This window comes from Gorilla gorilla, chromosome 8, assembly GCF_029281585.2.
Source record: "Gorilla gorilla gorilla isolate KB3781 chromosome 8, NHGRI_mGorGor1-v2.1_pri, whole genome shotgun sequence".
NCBI classification, from domain to species: Eukaryota; Metazoa; Chordata; class Mammalia; order Primates; family Hominidae; genus Gorilla; species Gorilla gorilla.
In genome coordinates this window covers 134,004,268-134,014,861 of record NC_073232.2, presented here as the reverse complement: position 1 = coordinate 134,014,861, position 10,594 = coordinate 134,004,268, and the positions used below count along the sequence as shown (strand labels likewise).

Genomic DNA, 10,594 nt, shown 5'->3' with positions numbered 1-10,594 from the left:
AGACTAATGGCAAGAATCTTTGGTCACCTGTGGTCAGACTTGCATGTTAAACATTATTCTCCTTCTATGTAGCCTGGCTTCCTTTTAGGCCAAAACTAATCATATTTGAGCTCCTGGTTGGCAGATGCCGCTTCACAGGATGTTGCATCTAAAAGGAACTGCAGATTCAGGGAATATGGAGTCCAACCTGCTTATTTTACAGATGAGGAAACTGGGTGTTGGAAGGGTGTGGTATGCTTATGGCATGTTTTAAATGAACATACGATGCAGTAGGAAATGCTCCTTTGGTCACCTTTCACTGAATTTGGGAGTGAGGAATCTTTAAATCCAAATAATTTGCAAAATAATTGTATTATGACTTAGGTTAAACGTTATCATGGCTATCAGATCAGAAAATATAATGGAAATGGATAAGCAAGTCTAATGTCTAGTTCTCTCGTGTTATCTGACCACACTCTCTAATAGCATGCATGTAAGAGTGATCAAATCACAAAATCTAGAAGATAATGCTATGCCACGTGCAGTTAATCTTTTTGATAATAAAGAGAAAAGACAATACCCTCGAAGGCACCTGAGTCAGCTTTCTGGGTTTCTGATCCCTTCCAGAAGAAATGAAAATCTAATGGAAAAAAAAAAAACTGTACAAAGGATTTAAACATTAATTCACAGAAAAAAATTAAATTACCAATAAGCACATGAAAAGAGAAGCAACTTGACTCATAGTTGAAGAAATGCAAGTCATACCATCACAGACATACCTTTTCTCACTTGCAGAATTGTCAAAAATGTAAACAGGTGATAGCCAGTGTTAGGAATACCATGGGGAAATAAGCACTAAATACCTGGTGGCGTGGAGCATAAAACAATGTGACAGTGTGCCTCTACATTTTGACAGTATCTTGACAATCTCTCTCAAAATTCAAGACGGACATATCTTTTATAGACCAAAAAATAAAATTCTAAGGCCCCTCAACCATCTGAATGGACCCCTTCTCTTGGCCGAGGGCATTCCAAAGTTAACCTGAAAAAACTAGTTCAGGCCATAATGACCAGGGGGAGCTGGACATGCTTCATTATACCCTCCTCCTTCTTGGAATTACTGATAGAACAGACTCTCTCAGTCTGATAAGAAGCATTTACAGTCTATTGTCTCTGAAGCCGGCTACATGGAGGCTTCATCTGCGTGATAAAACCTTGGTCTCCACAACCACTAATCTAACCCAGACAATCCATTCTATTGATAATAACTTTCAACCAATTGCCAACCAGAAAATCTTTAAATCTATTTATAACCTGGAAGGAGCCCCCTGCCCCCACACATGAGGAATGTGATCCCCACATATGAGGAAGCCACTTAGCAAGTGATGTTCTTCCAAAAAAAAAAAAAAAAAAAAGGATTAATAAACTGTAATAAGGTAAATGCCCCTATAAGCCCCAGGCAGGTCAAGCAATAGAACTTTGCCAGGTACCCCAGAAGGCCTTCCTGTACTCAGTCATGGTCACAAATGCCTTCCTCTCCCCAAAGTCACCACTATTCTTTTTTTTGTTTTTGTTTTTGTTTTTTTTTTGAGACAGAGTCTTGCTCTCTTGCCCAGACTGGAATGCAATGGCGTGATCTTGGCTCACTGCAAGCTCCGCCTCCTGGGTTCAAGTGATTTTCCCACCTCAGCCTCCCAAAAGCTGAGACCACAGGGATGCACCTCCACACCTAATTTTTGTATTTTTTGTTAGAGAGGGGGTTTCACCATGTTGGCCAGGCTGGTTTTGAACTCCTGACCTCAAATGATCCTCCTGCCTCGGCCTCCCAAAGTGCTGGGATTATAGGCATGAACCACTGCATATTCTAACCACCATTATTCTAATTTTATAGCAATCCCCTCCATGACTTCCTATACTATAGTATTCCCCTTATTGCTTCCTTTGACCCATAACGTCCCCCTCCATACTTTGTTTTTCTTATGATTTATCTGAGTTGTCTGACAGTCAGTAGAGTTTCCCCCAGGCAGAATTTTTGCTAATCACACATGCGTGATGCAATTCAACAAGTCCTCCTGTGCTCTGTGGATCCAGGGGCTTGATCAGACTCGGGTTTGATCCCTTTGGCAGACTACAGGAGACGTGTAATGTCTTGTTTCTGTTTTGGGGATTTAGCAGCTTTTAATACTCTATGCCTGGGTCCACTAATTCCCTGGGGGAGGGGTTGCAAAATGGTGATATTCTATCATGTGTTAGCTAGAATTATATAAGAAAATGCTTCTTCTCGCCTACTGTTACCCTGTTGTAAAGTTCACATAGGAAATGAAGGATAAATGTTAGCTCCTTTCCCTTTATTTACAAGTTTTCATGAGACTGAATTCTTTATTCTCTGAAGGTGACCAATTAGGTATACACACACACGCATATGTCTATATATTAATATATATATAATCATGAATCCATAGATTTAACGTGTTAATGAATTTTAATCCATTACAATCATTATCCTCATTAAAGCACATAGTGTCTCATCTTTGACCACTGGGAGGTTAGTGAGCATTTCTTGATAATAAATCATTCATTCATTTGCTCATTCACTTAACTTCTAGTCATGCATACATGTATTAAAGGCAAGACTGCATGATAGAACCAGTTAATGTAGAGGATAAAAACAAAGTATGGTCTCTGTCCACAAAAAGCTCACTTTCTATAATAAGAAATGACATATATACAGATTGCAACTGGAAGTTGTTATCATAGAAGATGTAGAAATAAAGACATGTAGTAATTTGGAGGTAAGGCTGCTATGATAAGTTAAAGAATCATCAAGTATCTAGGCCTCTTCTTTGCTCTGCCATCCTTGGCATGGGGATTCCATTTCTGATCTAAGACAGCCGCTCCACCTCCTGCCGTGATGTCTAAATCTGTCCAGCAAGAAAGGGGAAGAGGAAAGGGATATGTCGGTCTCCTTCTCTTTGAGGACTACACTGGGAAGTTGCACACGTCACTTCTGCTCACCTGCCACTAGCCAGAACTTAGTCTCTCAGCCAGAGCTTAGTGTCTTGGCCACACCTAGCTGCAAGTGAGGCTGAGATACATAGTCTTTCATGGGGGGCCACTGCCTTTTCACTCAGCTGTGTGAAAACTGTGTAGATCACCAGTTCTCAAACTTTAATGTGCATATAAATCACCTGGAATCTGGTAAAGTGGAGATTTGGATTCTGTGGGCCTGGGTGAATAGGTGGCTGAGGATGTTGAAATCTTGCAGTTCTTTTTTTTTTTTCCTTTGTCCATGAGGCATTTTATTTGTAAATATGTATTACAGCTCTAGGAAAAGAATCCCAGGATTTTCCCTCCTGTGTGTTTTGTCTTGCTTCTTTGTGATCCATGATCCCAGCTGAGATTATTAGTACAATGAAACCAAACTGGCGGGATGGAAGCAGGCTATTCTGCCATTTTTCTAGATCTCTGGGTTGCACATCAAATCTGAGGCTGATCACTCCACACTTGTTTAGCCTGCCTGTGAGGTTCATAACAATTTTCCCAGCTCTGTGATCATCAATGATTTCAAATTCGCCAATGTAACCATGCTTCATCATCACAGTGAGAAAACAGATGATGACTTTGGAGCACAGCCTAATAAGAGCCTGGCGTTTACCTCTCTTTTTGGCAGTGTTGATGCTCTTGAGAACATCAGCCAGGACATACTTGCGCACCATTGTGGTGGCACAGAAAGATGATGGAAAGAGGACAGGAGGGGAGGGCACACAGAATTATGGGTGAAATCTTGCAGTTCTAACAGGCTTCTGGGTGAAGCCGATGCTGTTGGTTCTTGGGCCATACTTAAGTAGACACTTGAAGAGTGTTGACAGCCTCATGGGAAGGTCCGTCTGCTTAGGGTGGCCCAGCCTTGAAGGCTGAGTGTTTGTTAACCTGTTCTTGTTGCTTATGCAGCTATTTGGGCAAAAGCCTTTGGAGAGCATTGCATCTTCATATTAGATACAAAGATTGGCCTGGTGCAATGGCTCATGCCTGTAATCCTAGCAGTTTGAGAGGCTGAGGCGGGCAGATCATTTGAGGTCAAGAGTTTGAGATCAGCGTGGCTAACACGGTGAAACTCTATCTCCACTAAAAATTAAAAAAAAAAAAAATTAGCCGGGTGTGGTGGCACACGCCTGTAGTCCCAGCTACTCAGGAGGCTGAGGCAGGAGAATCACTTAAACCCAGGAGGCGGAGGTTGCAGTGAGCCGAGATTGCACCATTGCACTCCAGCCTGGGCAACAAGAGCTAAACTCCATCTCAAAACAAAACAAAACAAAAACAAAGAAAAGATAATGGTCAGTGTACAAAGTGTAACTAGGAGGCTGTTTGCCTAAATTAATTTGTATATTAGCTTTTGTTCAAAATTTGGAGATTTCCTTGGGAAATAGTATTACTAACATAGTAATAATACTAATGAATTATTTTCTAAAGTCAAAAATAAATCACATTAACACACATTTCTTGGCACTATAAATATTTAGATTTGTGGTCTTCATCCAATTTTCTTCAAACACTTTCAAAAGTGTGAAAAATTATATTTTTTGCCAGTATAAATAGCATTTTTATTTCCTAGAGAAATCTAACTACTCCAAGGCCCTTGAAGTAGGCTATCTTTTACATTTTGTTAATAAAAATAGAAGCAAGTCTCCAGGAGAAGCGTGGCCTCCCCGGCCTGGGGCAGCCACCCTTGCTGTGTTATCTTGCCTTCACCTCCATGTCTGAGCGCAGACTGAACTGTGAGCTCCAGGATGGCAGAACTGTATCCCATAGTCGAGAGCAATCCTGGTCACTAGGGTTGGAGTTTGGAGGTTGGATTTCTTGATTTGTTTTGTACCTAGCAATTGGCCTGTTCTGCTTAGCCTGGCAACACCTGGAAAAGGGGCTTTGACCTCCCTCTGGCAAGGCATAAAGAGGGCTTTGTCAGAATAGCATAGGAGGGGTCAGGCGCTGTAACCCCAGCACTTTGGGAGGCCAAGATGAGTGGATCACTTGAGGCCAGGACTTTGAGATCAGCCTGGCCAACATGGCAAAACCCTGTCTCTACTAAAAATACAAAAAAAAAAAAAAAAAAATTAGCTGGGCGTGGTGGCGTGCACCTGTAATTCCAGCTATTCAGGAGGCTGAGGCATGAGAATCATTTGAACGGGGAGGCAGAGGTTGCATGAGCCAAGATTGCGGCACTGCTCTCCAGCCTGGGTAACAGAGCGAGACTCTGTCTCAAAAAAAAAAAAAAAAAAAAAAAAAATAGCACAGGATTGTCGGGAAGATTATCAGAGGCAAGGTCAGTGAACCGTCAAGTGCTATGCAAACATAGAGCACTACTCTTTTGTAATAATAATGATAACTATTATTATTAGTTTCTGGGTATTGCCATGTGTCAGAAAACAAACGCTTTACATAATTCTCTCTTTTAATTCTCTTACAAGTTGTATGACATAGGTGCTATTTTCATCTCTTTTTTTTTTTTTTTTTTTTTTTTTTTTGAGATGGAGTTTCACTCTTGTTGCCCAGGCTGGAGTGCAATGGCGCAATCTTGGCTCACTGCAACCTCCGCCTCCTGGGTTCAAGCGATTCTCCTGCCTCAGCCTCCCGAATATCTGGGATTACAGGCATATGCCATCACGCACGGCTAATTTTTTGTATTTTTAGTAGAGTCAGGGTTTCTCCATGTTGGTCAGGCTGGTCTGGAATGCCTGACCTCAGGTGATCCGCCCACCTCGGCCTCCCAAAGTGCTGGGATTACAGGCGTGAGCCACCGCGCCCAGCCGTCTCTATTTTACATATAGAGAAACTGAGGCTCTAAAAGACTCAGTAACTTGCCTGAGGTCCTATGGCTGAGCAGCTAGAGTCAAGATTCAAACCCAGGCCTTCAGATTCCAGAGCTCGGGCTCTGAAATTGGACACTTGAAAATCTGTTTCTATTATAAGAACATATTTTTGAATGTGTTCAAGCTTGAGTCTGGATTTTGAAATCACAATGATGTTTAGTTTCTTTTAATATTCCAAACTGTGTCTCTACCTGGAGTGCCTCCTGGCGACTTTTAGTTCCTGGTGGCTGAAGGGCAGTCTTTGTCAATTCCTCATATGTGCATCCAGAGTGTAGGGCGTGTGCAAGCTCTGCGTCTCAGCATCACATGTGTGGGTGAGCGGAGCTTCTGGACTTTTGGTTCACCCTATGGGCAGGAGAGGAGAAAAGGAATGGGGGCATGGAAGAAGGAAGATAAAGAAGTGGGGACTCACAGATGCCCCCCGCCCCTCCCTTGGAGATCAAGCAATCTGCCAGGACAATTATCTCACCCCGTCCTGTGTGTTGTAGTCCAGATAATGTTTAATTCCCCCCTCCCTCCAACTTTGAAAATCACTTACCCCACAGTGTATAAAATAGGAATGCTGTGTGCTTTAGAAAGAGGCACAAAAATGGAAAGAGAATTTACCTTACCCCCTCTGGGCATCTCAATGGGCATTTTTAAAGATGCTTAATGAAGCATGGGGCTTCTTTGGCGATGACTTACATTCAGGCTGCAAGCTTGGGATTATTTTCTTCCCCAGCCCCTGAATAGGAGCAAGGGCGCCTCTCTTCTCTCTCTCCCCACCCCCACCTGCAACTCCACACAGCTCCCATCTACCACCCCCCAACCCGGGTGGCAAATTTCCCGTGGCTCCCTCCCCCAAATCAGCCTGAAAATAGCGCTCAGAGGGAGAGAAAGAGGCTTTGGGGAATGTGACCTGAGCAGTCAGCTTAGGCGAAATGTGCACAATAAACTTCTATCTGGACTGAATTGTTCTGTAAAGTGGCAATCACTTCCCAGACAGACAGGCCCTGGAGGACCCGCCATTCTGCATCTTTTAATCACGGTTGCTATGGAGAAGGCCACTATTGCATTAGAGAAAGCGCCGTAACGCAATTAACACATAGTTCAGTTGTTCCTCATCCCTTTTGGGTCCAGGGCGGAGGGGGTGATGGAGTATGGTTTTCCCTGGGGCACGAAGGAGACAGCAGGCCAAACAGGGCAGGGAGGATTCCCAGGAAGGAAACAGCAGCCCAGGACTGGGTTGTAGATGAAGGGACATCCAAAGGAGAACCGGCCTTAAAATTAACAGAAACTCGGGGTTGAGGGTTTCAAAGCAAAGCAAACTAAAATAAATAAATAAAGAAGAGCCTCTGCTGGTTACTTTTTGGATTTGGAAATATACTGAAAAATCTCTGGTGAAACAGATTTTCTACTATTTCTTATTTCAGTGTGCTGCGTTTTCTTTTCTTTTCGAGAACAGGGACAAACCCAGTAGTCCAGCCAAGCATGGTGTAGATGCAACCGCCTCTGCTGTTTTAAACTCTGTTTTGCAAGCTCATTTGCAAAACAAGGAAGATAAGTTTTTCTGCGTAACTGAGTCATCAGTAGAAGCATTTCCCAGAGTGTCCGCCTGGCTAGAAAAAGGAAATACTAGTGAAAATGATGAGTTTTCTGGTTATGAAATGGGGACTTGAGGACCTGTTTTCTAAAGTAACCGCGTTCCGAGTATTTCCCAGGAACGGGGCTGTAGCTTGATGCTTTCTCCTCGCCTCTCTCTGGCTGTGTAGAGTAAGAGACTCAAGCAACAATTTAACTCTCAATTAACAGTATTTAAAAGAAAAAAAAAAAAAGAAGGTATACTCAAGCATCCTCTTTTAAGAATCAGCCTGGAAAGGGGAGGGCAGTGGAAAAGCTGGCCTGCAAAGCAGAACGGGAGCGTATATGTCTTGTATATAGATGTTTTGTATCACCCCTAATTAGCTAATGTATTTCTTTCCGCCGGACTCTTGGAGGAATTCTCAAGCGTGAACCCTGCCGCTCCTGGAGACCGCAGAAAAGCAAATGACACCGAATTTTCCCTTCTTAATTAAAATGTTAAACAGGGTTAAGATGCCAAGCTTCATCAGAGATATTTGTTCCCCTGGTGAACTCTGAGCCCCGCTGGGGTTCAGTTCAATGGGAGTTATTTGAGTCAACACATGTTATTAAGTTTCCAAATGTAATCAGCCCAGATATTTTAATGGAAACTTTCTCCATTCTTTTAATAAGCATGTGGTTTGGTTAAAAAAGCACTTGGGTTAGGTGCCCTGCATTGCCCTTCTGTAACCAAATCGCATAGCAACGGGCAGCTGTCTCTACAAAGCCAGGCAGGCTCGGCAAGGGGCAGACGGCAGGAGCCCAGCCCCCAGCCCCGGTGTTTGGCCAGGCATAAATATCTTCAATGGGATTAGAATGTTTAAGGGGCTAAAGGCTGTGGGAAAACTTTTGTCTGCCATATTTATCTCTTCTGCTGTTGTGTCTTAACATTTCCACTTGGGGGACAACGGGGTTAAAAGTAAGAACAAATGTTTTGATGGGTTTATTTTGAATTATGAATCCATGGATCTACATAATTGCCTGTGGGCCTCAGCCCGCTTCTCACTGTGCCTTCTGGGGACCAGAGGATAGGTGGATAGGGAAGGCAGTGGGAATCAACACCAGGGAAGGACTTCAGCACAGAGAATTAATTACATGGGGTTGAGGGGGATGCTTCTCTTCCTGGGCAGATGCTTGGTATCTTAGAGACAGGTTTCGGGCTCTCAGCTGTGCTGCTGGGGTACCCGTGATGCAAGAGCAGGTTCCAGAGGAAGGAAAGAACTGGGAGGCAGATGCTTCTGTCTCCTGGTCTGCGGCTCCGCATGACTCGGGGGGATGCTGCATTCAAGGCTGGGCAAGGTATTCCTCTTATGAGATGAACTGTGTTCCATCCCCCAAAATTCATATGTTCAAGTCCTAATTCCTGGTATCTCCGAGTGACTGTAGTTGTAGAGAGGGTCTCAAAAGAGGTAATTATGTCAATATGAGGCCATTAGGGTTGGCCCTAATCCAATCCGACCTATGTCTTTATAAAAAGAGAAAGTTTGGACACAGAAAGGGACAGCAAGGATGCATGTGCACAAAGAAAGGACCATGTGGGGCACAGCAAGAAGGTGGCCGTCTGCAAGCCACTGAGGGAGGCCTCAGGAGAAACCAAACCTGCTGACACCTTGATCTTGGACTTCATCCTCCAGAACTGTGAGAAAATCAATTTCTGTTGTTTAAGATTCCCAGTCTGTGGCATTGTGTTATGGCAGTCCTAGCAAGCTAATCATCCCCTCAAAGTCTTTTCCAACCCCACTAGAGATGTTGACAATCATGTGTCAGAAGAAGCAGGAATAAGGGCCTGAAAAGACAACCTAGGCCACAGACCAAATTCTCTCTCTCCTTTCTCTCTATCCCTCTCTGGAGAGAAACAAAAGTCACAATATTGAATGAAAGAGGCTGCCATCTAAGCAGTGTTACCACATCCCCACACTGCACAAGTGAGCTAGGGAAATCCTCACCCCCCTGCTAAAGAGATGAGCAAAGTTTGAAGTGGAGGGGTAGGCATTCTCCAACTTTAAGCAAAGTTGATATATTAAACTTGGACTTGAAAAGAGATACATTTAAGATTTATGATTCACTTTATAGAAATGACTCTTCACTTTGCAAAAGTATATGTAAAAAACATTAAATACGGACTCCTTAGGTATATCTAGAATTGGATTTAATGTAGAAAAATCTGGTTTGTACAAAATTTCTTTCAGAAACACTTGCATGAAGCAGGTCCACCCGTTTAGAGGATAAGGCACTGATGAGTAACCAAGATCTCTTTCTTGCATCGGTTATGGTCAGCAATGGGAGCTGTACAACCAGACACGTGACAAGTAAAGCTTAATAGATGAATAGATACACCCATAAATATCTATACACATCTCTACCCATTTATAGATGACTATATATACATTTCCACACACACATGCATATATATGAGTATATGGATATACACGATCCATACACACGTACACTATTTCTTGTTGTTGAAATCTTCATTAAAGAGCAATTTATTCAGTGCTTGCTCCATTTGCTATTGCGCTGAGGTGCTTAGAATACAAAGACAACACATATTTTCTGCATCTGCATGAGTCTGCATTCTACTAAAGGATGAGCTATGGAAATAACAGGTGATCTGAACATGATAGACGTTTATGCAACTGTTAGGGAAGCAGGAGCCTAGGAGAGCCAGAGGAACATCATTTTAAGTTCAGCGCTATCTTGAGACTAACTAACAAGGGGCACATTCCTCGCCAATCACGACCCAGCATCATAAGAGGTTTATGATTGAGGAAACAGCTTAGAGATACCTGCAAAGACACACTCCTACAACAGAAAGTCCAGATGTCCCAATATCCATAACAATATACGCTCTCAAGATAATTATAGTTATGCTTTGGTGTGCTTATGCGCTAACATGCTAGGGATAGTTTTCTTTAAATCAGCAGAATAATAAATTTTGTCATGCTGTCAGCCCACCTGCACATAGACATAGCTTAGCTTAGCTTTCACATAGATAAGACCCCGATATAAGAAAATCTTAAAACACAAGGCATTCCCCCTCTTGCTTTCTGAGGATGCCCTACTCTGTAACTGAGCAGCTTTCAAGAAAACTCTCTCTTCTCACTGTGCTCTGTGACTCACCTTGAATTTCTTCCTGCACAAGATCTAAG

The 10,594-nt window shown here is 42.9% G+C and overlaps 1 pseudogene; it reads right to left on the bottom strand.

The window, feature by feature from the left end:
- Positions 1–3,303: 3,303 nt before the first annotated feature.
- Positions 3,304–3,695, bottom strand: LOC129524829 (small ribosomal subunit protein uS8-like; annotated as a pseudogene).
- Positions 3,696–10,594: the final 6,899 nt, after the last annotated feature.